Raw genomic sequence first — 26,843 nt, 5'->3', positions numbered from 1 at the left:
GTGTTTCTCAAAGATGACTCAGAAATGCTGTAATAAGCTAGAGCTATGATCTGTGCTTTGGCAGGTAACAGCTCTTTAAAGCATGGGATTGCGATTGGGAAAATACATTATGCATCTTATTCCTTATTCTGTATGATAGAGTATACGGCAGATTGAATCTAGATGTTGTGTTTATTATTATTATTAGCTTAGAGTTAACACATCTCATGGAAGATGGCGAAGGTACAGTATTAATTTGGACACTCCAGTTCAACCATAAAGCATAAAACTCTTATAGCAGCTGCCCTGTTGAGTAAGCTGCTTACCCTCTAACTGTTCTCTGTAACCAGGAACTTCTATTTTTGCACTCTAAGAAGCTACCTAAGATTCCCTCCCAGGGAGAAGAGGACTAAAGTCTTCAGTGAATACCCCAAATCCCAAAGGTAGAATGTCTGGCATCATTCAAAAGGCAAGAACTCTCTGGGAGAGAATGTCAGGGCATGGAGTTCCTCGAGTTCTAGGACTGACAACTCCTGGCCAAGAACCGGTGGCTGCCTTCTCCAGGTCAGACTGGGTCTGGCCGTGATGAAGCCGGTTCCTGGACAAGTTGGACAGCACCATGGATGTTCATGTAATGCTAGCCTGAGGTTTAATGCCACAATTAAAAGAATAATAAACAATCCAGCTAAGAAGCCTTTTGGTTACTTCAGCTCCTTTAATTCCCATCAGAAAACAGCATGTCACTTCCAAGGGTTACCCACATGGGGCCTGTTTTGGAGACCTGAGGTGTAATTATCTATTGGGAGAGGCAGGCTGAGGCCAGTCTGGCTGGGCTGAGGGCCTGCCCTTTGGGCAGATATTGGAATGTCTCGGAATCACAGCCAAACCGAATCAGCCAGGGCCGTGTCACATGGGAAGTTACTTTGGGAGGTCATTTTGTCTGCCCTCCTGATGACTCAGGTGGCCTGCTCCAAGCTCTCTAGAGTCAGAAGAACTTGTGGGAAAAGCTCTGCTGTCACCATCAAGACCACCAAATAGAGCTAGTCCCTGAGACCGCTGTGTCCTCTGGTGAGGTGTCCACCCTGCCTGTCTCTCTTACCTCTGTGTCCCTGTACCAGCTCATAGAAGACACACATGAGGACAGTAGAGAGAGGACAGGCCTCCTTTTCTGCAATATGTTCTCCCTTCTCTACTAGACATGCCTGTCTTTCAAGGCTTGACTCCAGTCCATCTCTTTGTGATGCTTTCTCTGCTCACTATAGTCCTTCCAATCTCCTCCTTCTCAGAGTACCATGTCCCCTGTGCCCCCAACACTAATTTAACCTCCATGGTTCATCTAGGACCCTTGTCCTTTTTTTACTTTGAGCATCGAGCACAAGGTATTTCACAAGACAGAAGCTCGATAAACAGTAGAAACCTACAACCCTAGCATGGGAAAGGACCTTTGAGATCAACTAGTCCAGTGGGTTTATATTTTTTTGTGTTTAAAAGCAAAGGGAAGCCCAGCCAGCATGACTCAGTGGTTGAGTGTTGAGCCAGGAGGACATGGTTTGATTCCCAGTCAGGACATGCCAAGATTCTAGGCTCGATCCCTAGTGTGGGGATGCAGGAGGCAGCTGACCAATACTTCTCTCTTATCATTGATGTTTCTATCCCTTTCTCTCTCTCCATTCCTCTCTGAAATCAATAAAAATATATTTTTAAAAAAGCAAAGGGCACATTTTGTTCTTTTCAAATGAACTATGATGGAGCCCCCTCCTCTGTGTAAAGGAGATAAAAAAGAGTCTCCTCACTGAGAAGCATACAGAGAGCTGGAACCTAATTCTGATCTTTCTCCCCTTTCTCCACTCCCCGAGGCAGTATTTGAAAATCACTGATCTGCTCAGACCTTCATTTACAAGTGAGGACACTGAGGGCTGGAGAAATAAAGCGACGTTACCAGGTTGACACTTATTTAGTGGCAATTTTGGAAGTAGAACCAAAATTTCCAAAGTATTGCCCTAGTAATCTTCCATTTTTTAATACTGATGGATTTTTGGCTGAAAGAAAGGAAGGAAGAAAATAAGTAGAGGAGGGAAAGTAAATAAAGAAGAAAAAAGGAAAATTCAATTTCATTTTCTCTCTGACCCCATACTTGGTACAGTAGATTCCATGTGTCCCCCAAAGTCCAAAGGTTATGTTTTGTAGAGAAAAGCTTTAGAAAGAGGACTTAGGGGAGAATATCAATGATTAGTTCAATGACTTATCAACATTAAGGTTGCACACTGCCTATCACCTTTGAAATTGAGATGAGGAGCTCCTGCAGTCACCAGAGTAGTCTGCGAGGCTATGTGCCAGGCTGTGCATCCTTAGATCATCTTAAAGGAGAAGAATGCAGAGCATGCCTTGCTTCATTTCTGAGAACAGTCTGTCTTAATGTTCCTACTGCTTTCTCTGGGTTCCATTTCTTCTGAAGTGCAGTTTTTCAATCCCCATGACCTCCCAGGCCCCCTGTGTCAGCAGCCATCCATGCGGGTGAGTTGTGGAGGGTGCCCAAGTGTTGGGAGGGATGCTTCTGCTGTGTCTCTTTCTCTGTACCTCCTCTGGGTTCTGCTTGTACCCCCTCTCCCAGTCTATTTCACCAGGAAACAGGCTCAGAAAGATTAAAGTTCCTTCCCAAGGCCAACTGGGCTGGTTAGTACCAATCAAGTTTAGTACCCAGGTCTTTAAATACCAAATTTACATTCTGTCCACACCCTCCATAGTCATTCCTTAAAACTGACTTAACTCACTGATGCGAGTTAGTATAACAAGGCAGTTACTTTTAAATCATAACATCTAGAATCAGTAGTTGTATTAAGAGTGCTTGAAAACTCTTCCATTTTCAATCAATCATTTATTCATTGAACAAATATTAATTGACAGTAACTGAGTGGCAGACACTTGTGGTGCCAGGCACACATCACAAGGTACTTTAACACATCTGAACAGAGTTTGGCCAATGTGTCCCCCTCAGCCTATCTTGGGAGAAAGCCATCATGATGCTCAGTGGGGTTCTTAAAGTTTTTTATTGGGTTTCAAGAGAATCACTGAATTTGGTGCTTGACTTTCTATTTTTTATACATTGGTGAACAGGGAAAAGAAGGTAGCCAGAATGGGCAGGAATAAATCCATTTATTAATATACCAATTAACAATTTAATGGGTATTAGTTGCTATATTAATAGCCACCTCAGTGCCCTGTAAGCAATAGGGAGTTTGCAGTAATTACTTCATGGGTAAGTTTCCACTTAAATCTTAAGAGCCTGGGTTGGGGCTTTATTCATCTTTGTATCCCTCATAGAATCTAGCCTTGTACATCATAGATGTGCAATAACATTTACTGATTGATTGGTATGCTTTCCAATATCACTATTTGCTCAACAAGTAATATAGGTGAGGCCCACCTCAGGACTCTCCCCTAAGGCATCTACACTTTTCTAACAAGGCAAGTTCATCTACAAGGCCAGATTTACATTTTATCAGAGTAGATGTTTACCTCCGTGGTGTCAACCTTGAGGAAAATCCCTCCTCCACCCCCCATCTGTCGCTGGTGCTACTAGTCTGTTTAGGGCCACCTTTTAAATTATAGACATGAAACTAGGAGCTGCAGTGTAGAGGGGTAGAGAGGGGTAGAGTCCTACCCAAGGAGGGGCATGAAGGGTGCCAGTTTTCACCATTCTAGGCACACCACTGTGTGTGGGTAGAAAAGGGGTGGAGATGCTCTCTTAGTCTGTTGGGGCCCTGTAGAACTGGGTCCAGCTGGTCAAGGGAGAAACTTCTTCCCTCGTGGGGTTGAGTAAGTAGAGTGAGAATGGCACAGACCAGACGAGTATCTCATTTTTTTAGATCATCCCAGAGATGTGCCTTTGGGCCCCCTTGTGGAGATACAGTCCTGACTGAGCTGACCTGATCCTTATTGAGGATGCTCAGACATCTGGGGCAAGGTAATATAGTCTCAGGTCATCCATCAATTCTTTACATGCATGTAGACAAGAGCTAAACACTTTTACCCTTCAACCTTTGCATTTGGGGTTAAATTCAAAATGCTGTTATTATAATAAATGTATCACATTCAACTTTGTATTTGAGTGATATAGGCCCTAACCAATTTAGAGGATGGGTTGTGACTCAATGAAAGGCAGTAGCATTACACAACAATAATACAAAATGTGCTTTGTCTGGGGTATCCATGCCCCCCCCATCCTCGCTCCAATACCCCTCCATCTTATCAATGCAATGGTGCTAGAAATTTCCTTACCAGAGTGTTAGTGGTAAGCCTTAAAGTGAAGATTCTTCTGGGAAAGAGAACGCAATGATTTATATGAACATTGAGTGTGTGTGTGTGTGGGAGGGGGGTAAATGGCAGGTCTGAAAGTTTTTCCTAGAGCAGGTTTTGACCCAGAGACACACACAGAGTTAGATGTAAAGTTGGGGGCTATACGATAGGACGTGCCTCACATGTTTGTGATAGAGGCCATGTGTTTGCTAAGAGCTGGGCCATTAACCTCTACTATGGCCTCATGATTTACAGAAGGTCCTTGGATAACATTGGTTTGTTCAATGTCATTTTGTTCTAACATTGATGAGATGATGTAGGAACTTAATTCTTGTTTATATCAATTAGCAATATTGGTGTCATTAAATGTCATTTCCCTAAAAGTCACAGAACCTATCGATGATGTTAAGTGAAGACTTACTGTGCACTCCAAGGATATCACTTCACTGAGGCTGTGGGGTAGCCATAGGCTTGTGCCGCCATGACTGGGCACCACACCAGCCAGTAGTAAGTTTCCAGGGCTCATCTATACTGAGGCTTGGTCAGCAGAGACCCTCAAAGAAGCACATGCTCTGATCATAGCCCAGAGCACACAGATCCTTGGCAATGGATTTACCTAAAAGTTACTGACAGAAAAGCACTTGAAAGCATTCTGAACTAGACACAGGCCTCCTTGTTGAGAAATGATGTCTGGGAATTCCACTCTGCCTCCCCACCCTTCCAGCCCACCACCCACTCCAGTAATGGCCTTGTGATCTCATCCTCTGAGACACATTTTGAAGGCAGAGTGAGCCTGATGTATGTAAATCTCGTGCCCTGGCCAGACTCTCCCAGGGAGGCTGCCCTGAAGAAAATCTATTGCCCTAATCAATTACCAAACTTCCAAATAAAATAGATCATCCTCTCTTGCTGGAAGACTATCAAGCCATCATTTTTCTTGGTAATGAGCAATATTGCAGAGGGGGAATTGCATTTTCTCCGTGGAACTGGACGCAGGGTTCCAGTAAGCAGGCCTGGCGAGGAATGCTGGAAGTTACCTGCCAAAATGATGGAAAGGTGTCTGGAAACCTCTCTCACTCCTAAACTGCACTGCAGCAAATTTCTCTTGGCTGTTTGGTATGGATCAGACAGTTTGCTGGATATGGGGAATGTAAAATAAGAAAGGTCCCTTCCCCCTGGCTGGGGAACCTCCCCATCTGCCTTTGCTTCTTTCCCCCCCCACTCTCTCCATGCCAGCCCAGTTCACCCTAACTCCTGAGCTACACCTGACCAGGACAAGAACTCATCTGGGAGCCTCACCTCCATTATCTGGTGGGGGTGCCCAGGAATACTCCGTCGGCCTGTTATATAGTCTCCAAGCATCTCTTTCTCTTGAAATGTGCTCCCTACATGCATCTGGGCTCCTGCCTTGGTTTACCTGCTCAGTCCTCTTATTCCTCTTTGGCCTAGCGACTGTTTCAAACTTTAGTCTGCTTGGCTGGGTTCTTGCTAAGCTCCTCCCTCAAGAGCTAGAGCCTGTTTCTCTACCTCCCTCTTCCTATGAAGGCCCTGCCATGGGTAGGCTGATGACTTAATGCCTTGATGCCACAGCCTAGCTGTCTTCAAACACTAGTGTTTCAGAGATCCGCTGCCCCAATACAGTCCCTGCCCCACCGGAGCTACACTGCAGTTGAGAAAAGTTCCTCACAGAGTAAACAGTTAAACAAGAATGCAAGGCTATGCATTATAAGGTGCTACTTGGGATATGAACAAGAACCAAGGATATGTCAAGTGCCCAACTGTGCCACATAATGCCCCCTGAGAAGGCCAGAAGAAGAGTGAGGCTGTTGGCTTGAGTGGCCCAGTAAACAATGAAAGGGGAGTTACTATATGAGCTGGGAACAGGGACCTTTCTGCTGTCTGTAAAATCATATCGCGTGGGTGGCTGTCTTCTTGGCCTCTGTTCTGCAGAGGGATCTAGAGAATTTCCAGGAGAGAAGGGAAAATAAGTCTTAATATATATATTTCTCCTCCCGCCATTGATTTTGAGAGAGAGTAGAGGGGAGGGGATGAGAGAGGGGAGAGAGAGAGGAAAACATCGATGTGAGAGAGACACATCAATTGGTTGCCTCCCTCCTACTCCCTGACTGGGGCCAGGGATCAAACCTGCAACCCAGGTACATGCCCTTGACCAGGAATTGAACCCATATTGAACCCATGACCCTTTGGCTCTCTAACCACTGAGAACACCGGACAGGGTGGGAAAAGCAGTCTTATTAAAAATAACAGGACTTGGTGTGCATGCACGTGAGTGAGCACCCAAATAAATGTCGGACAGTGCGGCTGCTTTGAGCACAGGTTGGTGGGTAGCGTCCTGAATCCAAAGTGGGGGAACGGCCTTTGCAAATGGCAGTGGGGCAGGCTGCCTGCTGTGAAGGTGCATGAGAACCAGCTAGTAACCTGTCCTCTAGTAACTGCTACTGCCCTCCACTGGTGGCAGGGTCTGGGGGCAGGGGCCAGCTCCCTACCTCCATTGGCAGGAACACCATGAAGGGCCTGGGCGTGTGGGGGAGCTTGGTCAGCAGTTCCATGCTCTCTCACTTTCCTCTCAGGACAGCTGGGGGCACTGGAGAAACCATGGGGATCAGGATTCAAATTCCAACTCCACAACCTTTATGATGTTAAGGAGCTTACTTAAGCTCACAGAGACTTTTTCTCCCATATAACACAGGGATTTTAATGACTACTGTAAAACACAGAACTGTATCAGGTTTAAATGTGAGAATAATTGTAACCAACACTTGATATTCTATAAGAAGCCCTCAAAAACGTTCTCTTCTGTGCTCCTTAGTCTTACAGAAAGGAACCCTGAGGCTCAGAGAGGGTGAGTATCACCAAAGTCACCCATCAAAAATGGGATTGCAGTGGGTGCCAGAAAAATATAGAAGGAGGCGAGGGAGAAATGCTCTGTGCTCAGCTCTGCCTTGCACTAGCGGGGGGGTTTGGACACCCTCACCTCTCAGGCTTCAGGCTGTTTCTCTGGAAAGTGGAGGACAGATCAGTTTCTCTCTATGGCCTCCTCCAGTCCTGACCCTGAAGGAGTATCGTCCATTTCTTGGTGCGGCAGCCGCCCAGGCCATGACCCCACAATGCTCTGTGTTCCAGGAGAAGCAACTACTTGGCTCCCACGCAAAGCAGCTCTACAAATAGAGTTTATCTTAAAGGCTTTCGGTTTCAACACCTCTTTTGAGAACAAAGAGGCAGGGTGAGGACCCACCGAATGCAGAGCCATGGCCATTAGAGCAGCGACTGCCAACCCAACATGACCTGGCCTTCCTGGTCTTAACTTTGCCATTCTGTTTTCTACCCGCTTCTCTGTCGCCTCAATGACCTGAAATGCAGTCACAATCTTTTTCGGCTTTCCTGTAAATGTCACCTCCTCTTCTTTTAAACCTTGATCTTTGTGCCATTCTTCAACCCACTATAGCTTAGAATACAGCAAAGACACAGTACACATTGATTATTGATTGATAGGAGCACTGATGAATTGATCGAGCCTGTTAGCCGACTATAGGGAGGCGATTGGGCTTTGATGGAGAGAAGGGTGGATTTTCTGATCGAGGAGAAAGTGAAGGGCAGGACTCAGAGGCTGGTGGGAACAAGGCTTGTGGGAGACTTGAGGATGGTGGCCTTGGCTCGTGTGTGTGTGTGTGTGTGTGTGTGTGTGTGTGTGTGTGTGTGTGAGAGAGAGAGAGACGGAAAGGGAGAGAGAGAGGCTCTGCCACTGTGTGGGCCCTGCAGGGAGGCCGACCACCTTCCTTTGCTGGGAGTCTGGAGAGGTGAGTGTCTCTTTCCCAAATGTCTATTTTTCCAGGAAGGTGATTTTCTTTTTAAAAAATATATTTTTTATTGATTTCAGAAAGGAAGGGAGAGAGAGATAGAAACATCAATGATGAGAGAGAATCATTGATTGGCTGCCTCCTGCACACCCCCTACTGGGGATTGAGCCCCCAACCAGGCATGTGCCCTTGAGCAGAATCCAACCTGGGACACTTCAGTCCAAAAGCCGACGCTCTATTCACTGAGCCAAACCAATTAGGGCCCAGCAAGGTGATTTTCTCCTCTCAGCGTGGCCCGCCTCACTCCCAGTTCTGCTGAGAGAAACCCAGCAGAGAACAGGCGGGGAGAAAGTGACATGTCCCAGTCAGCTCCTTGAGAAGAAGATGAGAGGGAGGCAAAGCCAGGCTTTGCGCCACCTCCCATGAAACACGTAGGCGGGTCTGTACACAAACATCGACTCATACAAATAAACTAAACATGGCCAAAAATAACAGAGAAGGCAACAGATGCTTCCAATTAAAATGTCAGCATCTCCCGAGACTCTGTGTTCTCATGTGCTTTGGGTGCTTGGGGCTGAGGACTACTGGAAGGGACCACATATGGAAATCTGTGTGCATTACACCATGTCACAGATGCCACCTAAGACACTACCCTGCCCTCACAACTAACACATTGGCTGTTTCTGGGGTGTAGATTGTGGATGCAGGAAAAATCAGGAAGTGGGGAGAAAGAGTGATTGCTCCCACTATGTCTTGTAGGAAGTGAGGGACCCAGGAGAAGGCTCAGGGAGTAGTATCATCATGTGCGCACCTCACCTCAGTTTTCCGTCCTCTTTGCCTTCATTTCTTTGTATTCAACACTGTATAAAAGGATATCAGTTTAGATTAATAACAGGAAATTTTAGAGGGAGAAGACTGTCAGAAGGGTGTGTGTAGGGAACAAAGGGCCAATCCCCACTTTGTGCCTTAGTGGTGATGGTCAAGGGGACTTAAGACACTGGACACATCCTGGACGATGTAAGCAGCACACAGGGTCCTAGCTTCCCCCTCTGCTATTCTCCCAAATCCTTAATAAAGTTATTCCTTTCAAATTGGCTTCACTGTTTACTGGTAATTGGTCCTCATCCCCCTGTCCTCCCAAAGTAGCTCTGTTTTATTGTGCTTTTCTGTGAACTCTCTTTCCAGCTTCAATTGGGCAACAGCTAGGCTGGCATAGCTCAGTGGCTGGGCATCGACATATGAACCATGAGGTCATGGTTTGATTCCCAGTCAGGGCACATGCCCGGGTTGTGGGCTCAATTCTTGGTGTGGGGTGTGCAGGAGGCAGCCAATCAATGATTCTCTCTCATCATTGATGTTTCTATCTCTCTCTCCCTCTCCCTTCCTCTCTGAAATCAATAAAACTATATTTAAAAAAAATAGAAAAACCAATGAAAGAGGCAAAGAAACATCAGAGGAGTAGAAAGAAAACTAACATTGTTTTCCCCAAAATTTCCCCATCCCCTTGAGCCAATAGAGATAATTCAGATAAATAAAATCTCTTTCCAATTATTTTTATTATCATCACTATTCTAATAAAATCCACATTTTATAGCTCAAGATCCAACTAGAGTAATGTCCATAGACAGAAAGAATAATGGAGAAATTAATGAACTGAGTCCTCATTTGTGTTTCTGTATGGAAAGATGATAATTTGTTGGATTTAATAAGCTCCTGGATGGAGTTGCTACCATAAGCCAGTGTTGCTAGGCCTGGGTACCAACTGGGTAATGCAAGATGTGCGACTCAAATATTTTTATGTAAATTCCCATTTTCATTTCTTAATGGTCACTATTACTAACCAGATACGAGAAAGACCTAGCCACAAAGCAAACAAACAAATGATTCGTTTTGACAACAGCAGCTTAAACAGGACGTTAATTAGCAGCAATAGAGACGGGAAGGTCCTGGATGGGAACAATTACACAGACAAGCCCACCGGTGAGGCTACGGTGTGCCAGGGTCCCTTCCCTCACCATATGGCTGCAGTCTGGAGAATGGCTTGTTGGCAATTCATTACCATATCGCTTGGAACTGGGGAATGAATGGTGTATGATTAGCCAGTTCATTATGCTATCCTTGGTACCTCAAGGGGACCCTGAGGGCTTGCCTCTCCCATCGTGTTATTTTAAGGACATATGACAGGGAAGAAACAGCCCTTCCTTCCCCAGCTGCCTCAAAGTACTGCTTGCTGGAAAGTTTGCTGGAATAGAGATAGGATCTTTCAAAAGAAAATAAACAAGCAAAAAGTCCCCACTGTCATGAACTGTAGCCACAGCTGGAACTGTTGGAACATTCCAGGGCATAAAAACAGAGATTTCCTCCTCTGTCCCTTCCATCCTACTGAGGACACACCAGCCAACCTGTGAGCACATTTTAGCTACAGCAAGAACGTGACTGGGGAGAAATAAACACCATTATAGACCAGGACGTAGGAAGCCTTGGTTCTCGAAGGGGCTCTATTACTAACTTGGGTAAGTCAGCCCTATCACTCTAGCATCCATGGTTCAATATTGTTGCCTATATTGATGATATTTGGGGATGTGGTGACCCTGGTCAGCAACACAAACCCTATATATGAAGCTGTTCCTATGGGAATGAGATGTGTTTCATGGTTCACGCTCCATATCTGGTGACCCCAACCAAACACGTGCCAGGTACTCTGCTAGACACTGGGGTACAAGGATGAGAAGGCACAGTCCCTGCCCCAGAGAAGCTTATAATCCAGTGTGGGGAGTTAGACCTAAGAGTCTACAGTACAAGATGGTATATGAATAATAGACTATCAGAGGGTTGGTTTCTCAGTTTTTCTCCCAGGCTCACCTGCATTGGAATAAACTGGGAAGTTTGCTCAAGGCACATTTCTACTCCACTCCTGCCTCATGAATCTGAATCTCTAGGAGTGGAACTTTTGTATCATAGGCACTTTGACAGTGACACTACTATAAGGTGGAAGAGAAAAGCCAGTTTTGAGTACTGATGCTGAAGGAACAGTCTGCAGGGTCTATGGTGCTGAGTTTGAAGTTGATTGTTGCTCTATAATAGATGATTCTGAACTATCCTCTTCCTTGTGAAGAACCTGATACTAGCTAGTCCCTGGCTGGTGATGATTCTGCCCCACTCAGAATCTGGCTACGGAGCTGGCAAGTCCCCTGGGTGCTCAGCCCCCTCGGCAACCTCCCACTCCCCAGTCTATGACATTTCTGCAGGTCACCAGGAATGGCCACTTCACTTCCTGTCACTCCTGCAGCTCAGTGAAGCTCTCAAGTTTTAGCCTGACTTTAAGGTTCATTGTTGGTAAGAAGGAAAATACATCTGTGCCAGGGGTATTGTTGAGTAGATTGAATGAAGTAATGTAAGTAATATCCTTGGCTCAATAAATGTTAGCCTCCCTTCCATTTCCTCATCCTCCTGCACATAGAGCCCCAGATACTTGTCCCTTCTCACTTCTGCAATGAAGGGTCCATTTCATCCCTCCCAGGTCTTAGAGACTGTTGAGAAATTCTTCTTGCTGTGTTATCTGATTTTGACTTGGCTTGTCCTCACCAGATAGTAGTTAATCCCTCCCTTTGTACAGCACCATGGAAATCCTACCTTTTTATGAAACTAGGTATAACCTGGTGCAAAGGAAGAGATGGATCAACTTTAAGCTTGCCAGTTTGTCTGCATCAGTCCCTGATCCCTACCACCCTGGATGTCAGCTCAGCACAGTGGAGCACAGAAGAAAGGGCTGAGAATATGAAGGCATAATGATTCCAGATGCCAAAGTCTTTCTTGGGGAGCTGGAAACCTGTGCACACTACTAGAGGTCTTCACACACACTTCAGGGTAAAACCAGGACTTTAGGCCAAGGAGTATTTTATGAAACCCAGAATATCAGAGAAACAACAGTGTTCCTGGGGTGGGTTCAAATATAGGCCAAGTGGCCAGGAGGAGTGATTATTTCTACGAAAGATAATCTTTCTCACACACTATATTTCTCTCTATATCCCCTTTTAAAAAAGAATAAGTAGCCAATTATTATCAATTCATTTGCTGCTTCTTATAATTACATTACTCATGATTAACTCATTGAAGTCTAATTTGACTCAAATTATTTTGTAGGAATGCTCTGTTGTTGGGCATGGTGGGATGTTTGAGAGTGCACCATCATTCTATTGAGCTCACAAAGCTCAATTAATGCACATGGTGAGGGACAAAGAAGAGGATGGGAAATGGCAGGCGTCTGAGTTTTGTTGGGTTGCAGAGTCCCTCCACATTCATTATTTCATTTGATACTCCCACCAGCTCTCTGATGTAGCTAGAGTAGCTATCATCATCTCCAGTTTACAAACTGGGAAATGAACCCAGGTCAAGTCATAACATGCTGTCAAAGACAGGAATCAAACCCACGTTGACACCTTCTGGTGGGCACATCTCTAAAGATGTTAATCAATGATTTTAATGGTAATCAACTCTGCAGTATTCTGAAGTTTCCAAAAACGTTTTCAAATTCCCAATCTCCTGTGTGATAGGGAAGAAATTATAATGCCTATTTTTACAGAGGAACCAATTTTGATTCAAGTCTTTAAGGTGTGAAAACTGGGCTGACAACCCTGGGCTCCTGCCTTCTGATAAATGGCTTTACTTCATTAGGGCACCCCATGGAAACCAAGAACTTACTAGGAGCATGTGGTTTAAAAGCAACAGGAAACAGCTACATGGCATCAGAATTCCATTTTACAAAAGGCTATTCTCTGGGACAGAGGCTCTTAATTTAGGGAGTTCATTACCTTCCTCTGAAATAATATTTATTTATATATGCATATGCATGTATATATATACACAAACAATATTTGGGGGAGATTCTTTAAAACTTCCATCAGGTTTTCTAAAAAAGTATGTGACTCCATCTAGTGATTTAGATGATTCCGGTCTCTTCTCCCCAGTTGAGGACTAAAGTGGTGGGTGGGTCTTGGGATTGGGAAAGAGGTGAAAAGGTTTCAGGAGAGACCAGGGGAATAGGGTCATGTAGGCTGAAGGAGGCGAATGTTTTAAGACGTTGGGTCCATGCGATGGTTATACAGTGACAAATGCCACTGAGACCAAAGGCTTGGACAGGTTGCTGTATCTGGCAGTTACAGAAGTTTCTGTGGAATTGTGGGAGCAGAAAGCAGTCGATGAGGTGTTAAAGAAGGTGAACACGAGGAATGGAAGACAGTGAGTATGAAAGGACTTCTTTAAAGTCTGGCAATTATGTGGAGGGATGGAATGCAAGCTTGTGGGGAAAGCAGGGCCAAGGAAAGTTCTTTCTTTCTCTTTTTTTATTCCCCTCAAAAATGGAAGATGACATGTTTGTTAAGAAAGAATCTAATTGAAAGGGAGAGACCAGGAGAGAACGAAGGAGCCTAATTGGGGGACAGTAGGGGGTGAATCCTCAGCTGAGATGGAGGGTTAACTTTAGAATAGATTTGAGACTTTCCTGAAGCAGGAGTGGTGATGGGGGAGAGAGAGGTGAGGATATAGAGAAAGTGTTAACTTTTCGCACATTTCCTGCCAACTTCACCTACAACATTACTATGGCACTGAGAGCAGGCAGCAAGCTACGCCATTCAGGCGGGCTGTTCCTGTCACCTCCAGACACACAGCCCCTTGGCTCTGGGCACTGCCCTTCCTAGCCTTCTCTGAGCCTCTCCAATTCCCAGGCTGGCGCGGACCCTGCCCTGAGGCTTCTCCAGCTGTTCCTTATGGCCTCTCCTTGAGCCCCCAGCTTCACAGAATTTTCCTGGGGGTGATTTCAATAGTAAAATACAGACATGTATTTGGGCCATGGTTTTCTCTGTTGTTGATTGATTTCATTGCTAAGCCTTTTAGAAAACTTGCTTTACACAATCAATGTACAGATATACCACTTTATGGGTATAAAGTAGATGACGTGTGGCAGTTTCTGCATAAAGCCTTTTCTCTGGGTCTTGGACAGAAATGGACCTCCATATTGTTTCTAAGGTGCAATCAGAGTCTTCTTACTATTTTACTTTTAGGACGTGTCCTAGAGACATAACCTCTTAAGTCTATGAAGGCAACCTTTTCAATAAGATCCTGAAGCACGTCTGAAGGCTTCTTTCCTACCAGTGAAATTCTGCAGGTATTCATCTCCAATTTTCCTTTCTCATAAAGGGTGTTCAGAGGGTTTCGAAGGCTGTCTATTACCAGATTGTGAGGGTATCTACCTTAAGCTCCTAAGTCACTGGGTCATTTTCTTTGGGATTTTGCTAAATGGTGGCCATCCACCCTACTGTGAGGACTGTCCCCTGGCCAGACTATGGCAGTGCTGGGCTCCCTTTTGAATCCCCCTTCTTCCTTGGGGATCCCATGCTTACCGTTTTGTGTCTAACCTGCTCACTGTCAGCCCAACACCACACTGTGGGTACAAGGAAGTGGTAGGTGAAGTTGGAAAGGATTTTGCTGGGGAAGCTCATAGCCAGGCATTATTCTTGGCCATCCTTTAAAAAAGAATATCCTTTCTTTTGCCCCTCTCACCCTACTTTACTACTCTCATCTGATGAACTGTTTTGTATATATTTATCCTTTCAGTTGAATGTGAGCTCCATGAGAACAGAGGCGCTTTCTGTTTTCAACCTGCTGTGTCCTCAGTGCCTGGCCCTTGGTAAGAGCTCAATACATATTTGTTAAATCAATTTTTGAATGAATGTGGTAGTCAGGTCACTACTTGCTAGAGTCTGAGACACAGTGAATTATAGTGAGGAAAGAGTTGAACTGGGAGCCAAGAAATCGAGGTTCACCTTCATCTCTGTCATCAGCCTCCATGTGCCTCACTCCCACTACCTGTAAGGTGAGCTAGCCCATAAAGCCCATTATACACTGACATTCTTTGGATTTTTGAAAGGAAGAGAAGTGTAGGAGAGGATATAGGGTTTGTTGATATTCGCGGTGGGTTTATGTTCTGGCTTTGACACCAACTTGGTGACCTTGGGAATGTCACTTAACTTTTTTGAGTTCCCAACCTTTTTGAAAAATAAGGGTAATACTTCTTCTTTCAGAGATGGTTGTGTGCCATGAATAAATTGTGTGTGTGGAGAATGGGGTGCTCCTATCAGGTTGGTCTCAGGGATGGGAATGACCTCCGCTTATTCATCTTCACACTTCAACTATCTGGTTTGGAAATAGACCACCACATTAAAGGGCATGAAGCACGGCCCTTCAGCAAACTTGTGTTCCCACAGGAACCTCACCCAGCCTTTGCTCATATCCACTGCTAACTTCCCTGTGGTGGCCTTTAAGATCTCAGCAAGCTGGTGAGACCTGTGCGCTGGAGCGTCCCAGGTTCTGGGAGAGTAGTGCTTGGTCTCACATCAGAGACATTGACACCCTTTCTTCTCTTTTCTCTGGACTCTCGGCTGCCACACTGACAATATTTGATTGGCATCTCTTATGAATCATCACACATAAGTGATCAAATTCCCTCAAGTGCCAGAGACAAGTTATTCACAAGTGTGTCTTTCCCTGGATATTGTGGAGAGGACCAGGGAAGCAGTGGAAATGGCTCTTTAGTATGACAGCAAGGTGTCCCCTGTCCCAGCAGAAATGCACAAGGTTGGAGCTGAGTCTCAGCCTTGACTTTGGTCACTGCTCCTCTGACCTGTCCTCAAGGCTTTTAGCTCACTCTGTTCTGTAGGTTACCAAGTGGCTGCATGGCATTTTGATTTCGTCATTTTGCCATACCTTTTCCCCTCCTTCCTGCTTCATGCCTGGATGGTGACCATCTCAGATAATGATGTGACCTTGGAGATGGACTCAAACACCTAAGGATGACACAGCAGAAAGATGGAAAGATCCTGAGTCCTGGACATCGTGCCGCCACCATATTAGCCCCTGAAATCTGAACTGCCTACCTCTGAAATCCTCTCCTATTGTATTTAAGCCATTGTTATTCCTGGGCCCTAGTCCTAGCCAGAGATGTTGTTTTTGATACCCTGGCAGAGCCGGGGCTGGCTGGGCCCCCTGTGTGCCTTGACTATCAGGCTTGGCAGTGCTTCTTTCTTGACCCCACCGCTCCTGTTTGTGGAACTGTCTCAGTGTGTGTACATGAGTTGAAATCCAAAGCCACAATAATTTCAAAGCTGTCAGCTTGTGTCCTGCGGACTCATGCTCCCCACTGCCTTCTCATTTCCACCAGAGGACAAAAAGGTGGCTGGTGAATAACTCCCTTTCCTCAGTTGTTTACTCTATCAAACACAATAGCCACAGCACAGAGTGTTATAATGTTAACATCTTGCTAAATTTGTTTTAGTTTATTTGTAATTAAAGAAATAACACATTATAGGTTCAGCTCAACCCTCTGGGAATGGTCCTTGAGCCTCTTTTCCTTCTTTCTCTGAGAAACCATATACATGTTTGAATCCATAAGTGAGAGACAATATTGCTTTGTATGTTTAAACAAGAAAGTGAATGGTATATTAATATGATTTGACTCTTTGCACTCAGCTTAGGTTTTCCAGAATCATCCTCTTGATGCATCCTCCAGCTCACCGGGGCTCACTGCTCTGGAATGTAACTGCCTCTTCATTGTCCTATCGATGGGCATTGAGATTGTTCCCTAATTTTCAATCTTGCAAAGAATGAAATAACAAACATCCTCTTACATGTCCTGTTCCACATAGGAGTGAGTTTTTCTAGGGCATATATCTAGATGTAAAACTAGTTGTCATAGAGACACGTTTTTTCCACGTTTACAAGGTATTTCCAAATTGCTCTCTGAGGGGAGTAACACAATTTGCACGCCCTCCAGAACAACAGTGCCCATTTCCCACAAAAAACTTGGTATTGTTGAACCATTTCGGTTTTGACAGTTGGTGGGTGCGAAATGGCATCTCTTAGCTTTAATTGGCAGCTCCTTGATCATTAAAGAGGTAGGACATCTTTTCATATTTGTATAGACCATTTTGATTTACATTTCTGTAGACTGTCTATTTTTATGTTCTGTCTCTGTTTCTATTGTGTTGTTTGGCTTTTTTTTTTTTTTGGTAAACTCCCCCCTTCCCCAATATTGTAAATATTAATTCTGTGTTGATCAAATGCATTGTAAACTCCTCCTGCAAATCTCTCACCTGTCTTTTGGCTTTATTCCGGGTGTCTTTGGTCATATAGAAGTCTTCAGTTTTAATGAAATCTAATTTATTCATTTTTTTCTTTTGTTCTTTTTTTCGAATCTTGAGAAGCTTTTCCTGATTAGATATAAAAATGTCTTCCTGAATTTTCTTCTAATAGTTTAAGTTTTTTTGGTGTTTTTGGTTAATCCTCACTTGACGATATTTTTTCCATTGATTTTCAGAAAGAGTGGAAGGGAGGAGAAAGGGGTCGGGGAGAAAAACATCAATGTGAGAGAGACCCATCGATTGGTTGCTTTCCACATGTGCCCAACCGGGGTGGGGGATTGAACCTACAACCCAGCTATGTGCCCTTGACCAGGAATCAAACCTGTAATTCTCCAGTCCAAGGGCCAATGCTCCAACCACTGAGCCATGTCAGCCAGGGCTAAACATTTTAAAATAACTTTTAGCCTTAAATCAATTTGGAGTTTATTTGCAATACTTTGTGTATGAAATACAGATCTAATATTAATTTTCCAGTAAGGAGAGACAATTGTTGTGATACTATATATTAAAAAGTTTGTACTTTGCTGATTAATTTGTCATCACCCCTGTCATGTACCAAATTTCTAAAAATGCATGCATCTCTTTCTGGACTTTTGAATATATTCCATTAGTCTCTGTATCCCTATGCCTCAATCATGCTGTTTTATCATGGGCTTGATATCTGTGGTATAAGTCCTTTTTCTTTGTATTCTATCTCAAAACTCTGTTGGCTATTCTCATACCTTTTTACTTTTATGTGAATTTTTAAATATATTTTTACCAGTTCTATTGATATATAGTTGATATACATCATTGTATAAGTTTAAGGCATACAGCATAATGGTTTAACTTACATCTGTTGTGAGATGTATATGAATTTTGATTAATATGTTAATGAAATGTTTCCTTTCTACCTCTTTCAGTAGGTATTTTTCTCCTACCCCATTCCTATCCCAAAGATTTGGGCTCCAGGTCTAACTCTGCCACTCAGTGGCCATCTATTCTTGGGTGAGAATCTAACTTCTCTTTGGTTTCCTCATCTGTCAGATCTGCTCTGCCTATCTCACAGTGTTGCTGAGCTGACCAAATGAGATAAGGACATGAGAATGTTTTGGAGAGTTAAAAACACTGAGGTAATGTAAGAAAGAGTTAAAAACCAGTAACCTCAGGACTGACCTGAGACAAAACGTGAAATTCAGATTATTTTTCCCTCAGCTTTCTGCTTTCTTTACCCTTCCTGGCTCTCTTTTGGCCCCAAACTTCCAGGGCTGTGGGACACAAAGGTCTTTTATCAGGATAGACTCTTCAGGATAATGTATTAGAGACAACTTGTGTTCAAGAGGCTTGGGTCTGATTTCAGACTCTAGCTTTGTGACTTAAGGTAAGTTACTCAAACCCTTTGAATCTCAATTTATTCATCTTTACACAATTTCCTCCTCAAGAAGTATTGTGAAATTCACAAGAAGTAATGGAGATGGGAGTGCTTGGTAAAATGTGAAGCCTTACAAGAATCAGAAGGCGTTATTATTATGTTCTTGCTGAAAGGACTTATGGGAAGGCAATGATGTTTACCATGTTGAAGTGCTTTGCTCTCACCACTTGAATCAAGGCATGCAGGAGAATGAATCAAATTCATTTTTTTCTACAACTATGGCTGACCCAACACAGTGTCTACACAGTCTTCTATGAGATATAAGAAGTCCCTTTGTTAAATACCATTTCTTTTAGACTTTGCAGTTGGACATGTGGAGAAATGAGGTGGTTGGGAGTCCCTGATGTCTGTTTGGACAATCAGAACTATTCTAGTACAGAGGCCGGGCTCAGCAGTGACTCAAGAGAGAGAGCCTTTGGGAGGGTAGGAGGAAGGAGAGTTCAAAGGTGAAAAAAAATGAGTCATTGTACCCTCCTTGCAGATACCTTTCCATTAAAATGAACATCAAGGTCAGCCCTGATGTTCTGTGACAGGATTTCCCTAGGAGTGAGCATATGGCAATGCCCCGCATCTTTTTCATCCTTGCTATTCAGATGACTGGAACATCTTTTGCTCCTGTGCCAAAATCAGACTTGGGCTTAGGCCAAATGACATTTATTGTTTTCTAAATATATATTTTTAATTGATTTCAGAGAGGAAGGGAGAGGGAGAGAGAGATGGAAACATCAATGAGAGAATCATTGATCGGCTGCCTCCTGAATGGCCCCTACTGGTGATAAATTCCCAGTCAAGGCTCTGGTTAAAGATGTGACTTCAGAAAAAAAAAAAGATCAGAGAGAGGCAACATTGTTAGCTTTGAAGATGGAGGAAGGGGCCACAAGCTAAGGAATGCAGGCATTTCTAAAAGCTGGAAAGGGCTAAACTATGGATTCTCCCAGAGTCTCCAGAAAAGAGTTCAATACAATCAATTCTTTGGTTTTAGGCCATATAAGGCTTCTGACCTACAGAACTGTAAGATAGTAAATTTTTGTTACTTTAAGCCACTGAAATTGTGGTAATTTGTTACAGCAACAATATAAAACTAATATACACCCCTTAGGTATCATCTTAATATGTGCTCATTTGTATGACCTTGGATAGGCCTGTGTGAGCCTTAGTTTTTTTTAATCTGTAAAATGGTTACTTTGGGCCATAAGTTTGCAAAACCCTTTCCAACTTCCCTACTTTGCAACATTTATCTTGTCCTTCGAATGAGGCAGGTGTTCACCTGTCTATTTGATGACTATACTGAGGTAAGCATATGTGAGATGCTTCAGGGAGCAACAGAATGGCCATGTACCAGGGTTAGAGGTGACATATTCTTTCTCTTTATATAGCTCTCCCAGTCTGCCTATATTGATTTCTAAATTTCCTATTTCCATAACTCTTCATGGCCACAGGAAAAATGTATTTCAGCTGGTGGACAATTTATGAACCAAAGCCTGATGACTAATGGATTTTGTCATTTTTCTCTCTATTAGTGGACTTGCAGGTACAATTACAATTGTTTAAATTTGTTAACTAATTCATTAAGAGTTATAGGTATCAAGTTTAGAGGTGGGATAAAAGGTAGTAGTGTTCTGGTTGCTGGTGAAAGTTAACTCAGCCTTTAGGGAAATCCACCATTTTTAGGATTAAAAATTTTTTTTTACTTAGCCTATTTTTTGTTAGGGGTAAGTATAATGACATGCCACTGTAATTAAAGTACTTATACACTGATTAGACATAGCTGTTGTGAAAAAGAAAACACAACTGGAAACTAAAATGGGATAAAAAATAGAGCCTTATTTGGCCCCTTCTCCCTCCTAGTGGGAAACCAATACAGTTGCCACTTCATTAACTGCTCTGTGTTAAGAAAAGCTGAGCTGACCACAAAATAATGGCAATAGCACAGTGATAATGATGACTCTCTGCTGCATTTATTTAGCATGCTATGCTTCTCCAAGCACCTTCTAGTTCCTTGTTTGAACCCAGTATTTCCATAAGAAAGTGGGGGAGGTGACTAGGGTGCACATCATCCACCTGATGTGACAGATGAGGGCATCGGCCTATAGAATCTAAAGGACCCTCATGATAACACAACAGTCAGCAGCAGGTCTGGGCCTGAGGGCTGCTCTCTACATTAAGACCCATGACCATTATAGCTAGTTGCTACTGGCAGTTGGAATCACCCAACACTAGGTCAAACATTGTCTCCAAAGACCTTATATTGCAAACACAAGGCTACCAGAAATTGTTTTCTCTCTCACTAGAAAGAATAAAGTCACTAAAGAATTAGTCATTAAAGTTATCAGGGAAAGGCCAACAAGTTGAATGTAAGACAAAAAAACACACCTAAGAAACCTCGATGTGGATTCCAGTCTGTCACTCGCCTCCCTAAGGTTGGTGATGCTGACCAGTGATGTCTCCATTATGCCAGAGTAGAGAAAAAGTGCCCACTTTTCCTCCTTCTGGGGCCCCAAGAAACTCATGTTTCTTGGAGCCCTGTACATTTTATGGCTTATGTAAAATGACATTACCAACACCATCACTACTTGCCCTTCCTCCCCACCCCTGACTGAGGTGCAGTTAGACTAATCTTAAAGGAGATAAGACAATCTGAGACCAGTGGAATAAAAAAGAAAAATCCTCAAAGGCATCTCCAGTTCATCTGAACAATGAGGGGTTGAGACTACGTCTCCTCAATGATTCAATTTTCCCCACAAGGTCTCAGTTTAAATTTGGTGTAGTAGTATCATCTTGACTTAAAAGACGTGGGTTTAAGAGTCAAATGGCCACTCTGGTTGAGTTAAAATGGGATTTTGGTCATTAACACTGATCCTCCATGATGCTCAGTTCTCTGACCTGTGAAATGGGTATAGTAGTGAGTCTGTTTTCCAGTTTATGATGGTGTCATGAGATGAGAGTCAAATATTTAAGTTTAAAACAGTGTAGAGAAGTGATTTTTATTATTTGTGGTAGTGCTAATCATCATAATTGTAGCTTAATAGTAAAAATGATATTACAAGAACCAGCAATTGTCACAGTGTTGGTAAGGCAGGCGTTTCTGAGATTATTCGTCATATGAGGATACCTGCTGGAGAAGTCTCTCCTGTGTTCAGTGAATGCATACTGTGGTTATTTATTTAGGGCTTCAAATCAACCCTGTGAGGTAGGTCCTATTCTTGTCATTTTGTATAACAAGAAACTAAGGCTTAGAGAGAGAGACACGTTTGAAGGCTGATATATTGAGATTCCAGTGGCAGTGTAGAACAACCTTGAGTCTTTAAAGCCTTATTATCAGTGGCTTGTTGCCTTAGGCATGAGAGATTGATATTATAAACTCCTTCATGTGGGGCAGAAAGATTCATTATTCAGAGTAATTGATAAGTCAACTAATCCCTGCTCTGTGATCAATGTATGAATGCCCACTAAGAATTTTCTCAGCAAGAACTTTCTAACACTATGACTTTTCCTGACAGAGCCCATGATGTATTTTCCCGTACCACAGAGGGGAGTAGTTGGGAAATTACCGCCAGCCAATGACTAACCCAAGGCCTCTTTCATCAAGGTGAGGCCCATGTGACTAGTTCTCTCCAATGAAATGTGATATGTGTTGGCTGTAGAGCTAGGAATCAGCCGTGGGCAAACTACGGCCCGCGGGCCGGATCTGGCCCATTTGAAATGAATAAAACTAAAAAAAAAAAAAAAGACCATACCCTTTTATGTAATGATGTTTACTTTGAATTTATATTAGTTCACACAAACACTCCATCCATGCTTTTGTTCCAGCCCTCCGGTCCAGTTTAAGAACCCATTGTGGCCCTCGAGTCAAAAAGTTTGCCTACCCCTGACTAGGTGATAGGAAGTGGGTGTGGCACCTTTACTCCTTTCTTTTTTTTTTTTTCTAAATATATTTTATTGATTTTTTTTACAGAAAGGAAGGGAGAGGGACAGAGAGTCAGAAACATCGATGAGAGAGAAACATCGATCAGCTGCCTCTTGCACACCCTCCACTGGGGATGTGCCCAAAACCAAGGTACATGCCCTTGACCGGAATCGAACCCAGGACCCTTCAGTCCGCAGGCCTACACTCTATCCACTGAGCCAAACCGGTTAGGGTTACTCCTTTCTTGTAAACCAAGTGGATGCAGAAGACCCAGCATAAAACTCAGAGACTTTAGAAGACAGCGAAGCCACAAGATAGGAGGCACCTGGATTGCTGATCACTACTTAGACAAACACCCATTTGGGGCTTATATGAGGAAAATGTGCTCTATTGTTAGTGAAACCAGCAACTAACAGTAAGCATGTTTAGGTATTAGATCAAGAGACCAGAGATATAGGCGTAGGCTTTAACTAAATGTTTCAATTGCTTTGATTGTCTGGTAGCTTATAGTCAAAGATTAAGAAAGTATGTTAGTCGTAGGCCTGCCTGTGAACAAGTCCCAGAAAAAATGTTTTAACGTACACTTTGCTTGCAATAATAATAAAAAAATAGCTAGTTAAGCACAAAACAATGATAACTTAAAACAATAACAAAGGTCTCTAGACGTTTAGTTGCTGCCTTTTGCTTTAGACAGAACATCACTGACACACAAGTATGAGATATTCTGCAGGCTCTTGGTTCCTCAACTTGGTTAGATCACCTGACCACAGCGACAAAAGCATCAGACAAGATGACATCAGGAACTGAATTAATCAGACCAAAGAAAACCACTGAAGCTTACACAAGAGATAACAATCAGCTTTGCCCTTGACCCCTAAGCCCTAACCCTCAAGCTCTGCTTTTAAAACCATTGATTACAAACCATTGAGGAGTTCAGATTTTGACCACTAACTCACCATCCTTCAAGCTTGGCACTGCAAATGAATTTCTTTAATTTAACTTCTGTAACACTCAGTGTTCTGTGTTTGGCTCAGCTGTCTACTCATCAAACAACCAAAAATCTATGTTTGGAAAAACAGTAGTTTCATAAGTAAGCAATCTTAAAATACCATTTACATTGCTAGAGAAGTTATTCCCACTCTGAACCAGTGGCATCCCAACTCAGGCCCTCCTGGTGGCATCGCACAGAAAACTAATGAAGTGTGGGGATTATAAATGAATTCATCTTCTCACTTACCCATCCCCTCTTCTTTTTCAAATTTACAAATATGTTCAGCAGTGCCAGATCTGTTCATCTATTTTTGACACACAAATAGAAACTCTCCTTTTGGAATTCTACAGGGAAGGTGGCCATGTGGTCATGCTAGCTTGTGGCCTGGAAGCAACCAGAATTGAGTTGGGATGACACTGGCTCAAGGGGAGGACTCAGTTTTCTCATGTCAATCATAGTTGTGGTTCTAGTGACCTCAGAGGGAAAAATAATTTGTTTTTCCATGGTAGCATTTTTGGTGATAATAATTGTTTTAGAAGACACAAACACAGCAATAAGTTCTAGAATGTACTCACAATGTCCTTGGTCACGGTACGATCAATGGATTCTATGAAGGGTCCTGTGAACTTCTATTTGGTTGACTTCAGGTAGTAAGCAAGAAGTAGTGCTGTAAAGATAGACGTGGATAGAGGTCAGAAACATGAAGTCTAGAGTATTCAATTTCTTTGTTTTTAATTTAATAACATTTAATCTTTTTAAAATTGTAAACAATACATGCTTGTTTTAGAAAACACCAGAAAATACAGCTTAAGAAATAGGACATAAAACTTATCTGTCATACCACTACCCAGGCATAACCACCATTAACCCATGGTACCCTTACAGATTATTTCATGAACATTTATGTATATATGTTTTCCTACTGTTTTTAATTTACGAAATTGGGACCATACTGAACGTACTACTTTGTGACCTGCTTTTCTTTCATCGAATAAGACATTATGAAAATCTTTTGTCATAAATAAACTTCAGCTCTGTGGTAGATGATTTCTAAGATGTCTCCAATGATCCCTGCCCTCTCATATCCTCACATCGTATAATCAACCCCTCTGGAGTGTGAGCTGGGATTCTGACTTATTCCCATCCAATAGGACATGGCAAGAATGATGGGATGTCAGCTCTGGTCTGATTTCTGTGATGAAGCCAACTGCTACATCATGAGCTGCTCTCTAGAAAATAGGGCAGTGAAACCAAGGCAAGGAACTGAGAGAGACCTTCGACCAACAGGCCAGAGGAACTAAATCCTACCAACAACCACTTGAGTGAGCCTGAAAGTGGATCCTCTCCAAGTTAAGCCTAGAGATGATTCAAACACCTTGACTGTAGCTACTGAGAGGCTGTGAGTCATGGGACCCAGCTCAGCCATGCTTATAGATTCCTGACCCACAGAAACTGTTGTTTTAAGCTGCTAAGTTTTGGAGTAATGTAGCCATCGATAACTAATACAAACCACTTAGTTTTTAATAGCTGTTTATTATTCCGATGTAAGGTTGTACAGTAATTTACTCAATCCTTTTTATTGCTGCATATTTTGGTATTTTATTTTACCTATTTTATTTGTTATAAACAGGGCTGCCATGAATGTCGTTGTTAGCTAAATCTTGGTACACAGTCTTCATTCTTTTCTAAATCCTTGAAGTGGAATAGCTGAACTTCAAAGGGTTTGCGTCTTTTAAGGTTTTTGAGAGGCTATTTCCCAGTTGCTTTCTGGTAAAACCATACCCATTTACACCCCTGCTGGGTGTAGTTTCCCATGGCTGCTGACCCACACCAAAGGGTTTGTGTTTCTGCAGCATATTTTTGGTTAATTTCCACCACTGTGTCTTGAGCTCTGTCTCCATGCAAACCAGTTAGAAACAAAACCAAATACAAACACAAAAACCCAAGAATGAAGACCAAGGTTGAATCTTCAAAAGTACTAGATAATTTGAAGCTAAATAGTTTATTCAAAATACTATTGTTTTGAAAGAGTTAGATGGCTTCAACCACCCTCATATTGTAATTGTTATCTTTCAGTGAACGTTGAACTTCTGAAAACATGGTGATGTTCATATCCCCAAGGACTTACAAGGAAAACAACAATACTGGTTAAGGTCAACATAACACAGAGCTTTTTGAAAACCTTAGCTTATTTCAGTTACACAAAGGATGACAATAAATTCAACTTTTAAAATTACCAAGCTGAATGGTCTGAATTCAATAGATTTATATTTGGGGGGAAGGATTTCACATACAAAGATATCACCACCATTTCCAAATTGCAAGTTCACTGTCGGAGAAGAATAAATATTTTAATGAATGCTATATATTTTAACAGGCTCTGAACCCTGCAGTTGGTTTAAGCTAAGGGTGCAATTTCAGGCATTTAAATAAGTAAATAAATGAGGAAGAAAATCCATGTTAATTGCAGTAATTTGCGGCACTTTCAATTTCTTAATTAAGAAATAAAATAGGATTCATTATCCATGCCCACTGTAGATGGCATACATAGATCACCATTATGACCACCCACAAGACCTGAAGTTATTGCCATAAATGAAATAGAGAGAAATCACTGACCAAATGTTCAGGAGCAAAGAGGGAGGAGAAAAGAGGGCCATGCAAAATGCTCCTCCATAAAAAATGCTCTTCTTTCTGACCTTGGGATTGTATTATCCCACAATATCTCCCTTGAGCATGGAGACTTGCCCCTCCCCCCTAATCTTTGGGATAGATTTTTCTCTCAAGATTCTTGCAAAACTTTTCTGAGCCTGTCTGGCCACCCTGGTGGTGTCAACTTTTCCCTGATCACCTGCCCGAGATCATTTGTGTGCCTGGACTTCAGGTCCCTGCCTGTCTCATTGTCTTGGTGAGTCCTAATCTTCTTCTACAAAGGTAGGAAGAAGAAAAGAACATTTTTTATAACCATAGGCAATCTGACTCATGCTACCTTCTGAAAATGATGCATTAAATTAAACTAAGGAGAGCGTATAATTTATCATACAAAAAGCACTTTTGACAGGGACAAATGCTTAACTGGACAGGACACCAGACAAACTGGGAGTGTTCTGGACAGACCAGGATGCTTAGTGCCCCCAATGAAAAACCCACATAGGGCTAGAGTGGGAATGAACACAGATTTTCAGGCACATAAAAGGGAGTTCTGTTTTGGTGATATGGGCTGTAGGGTAATATCAATGAATGTCCA

General features: G+C 42.8%; 1 protein-coding gene and 1 long non-coding RNA gene across 4 annotated transcripts in view; one reads left to right on the top strand and one right to left on the bottom strand.

Moving 5' to 3' along the window:
• SLC14A2 (solute carrier family 14 member 2) overlaps window positions 1-26,843 on the bottom strand; it is a 369,451-nt gene that overhangs the window by 132,428 nt on the left and 210,180 nt on the right. For all 3 annotated transcript variants that reach the window (XM_070421081.1, XM_070421080.1, XM_070421082.1), the window contains one exon: window positions 24,172-24,263. The gene's annotated coding sequence lies outside the window, so the exon portion shown is untranslated. The remainder of the gene's footprint in view (window positions 1-24,171; window positions 24,264-26,843) is intronic.
• LOC139014184 (uncharacterized) lies at window positions 10,491-25,797 on the top strand. The gene is made up of 5 exons (XR_011472205.1): window positions 10,491-10,606; window positions 14,153-14,256; window positions 14,706-14,778; window positions 22,199-22,287; window positions 25,673-25,797. It is a non-coding gene; the product is annotated as an uncharacterized lncRNA (long non-coding RNA).

This window comes from Myotis yumanensis, unplaced genomic scaffold (assembly GCF_028538775.1).
Source record: "Myotis yumanensis isolate MYYU_CA2020_CCGP unplaced genomic scaffold, mMyoYum1.0.hap1 SCAF_7, whole genome shotgun sequence".
NCBI classification, from domain to species: Eukaryota; Metazoa; Chordata; class Mammalia; order Chiroptera; family Vespertilionidae; genus Myotis; species Myotis yumanensis.
Note: the sequence above shows the minus strand (reverse complement) of the source record. Positions and strands in the feature narration are given on the sequence as shown.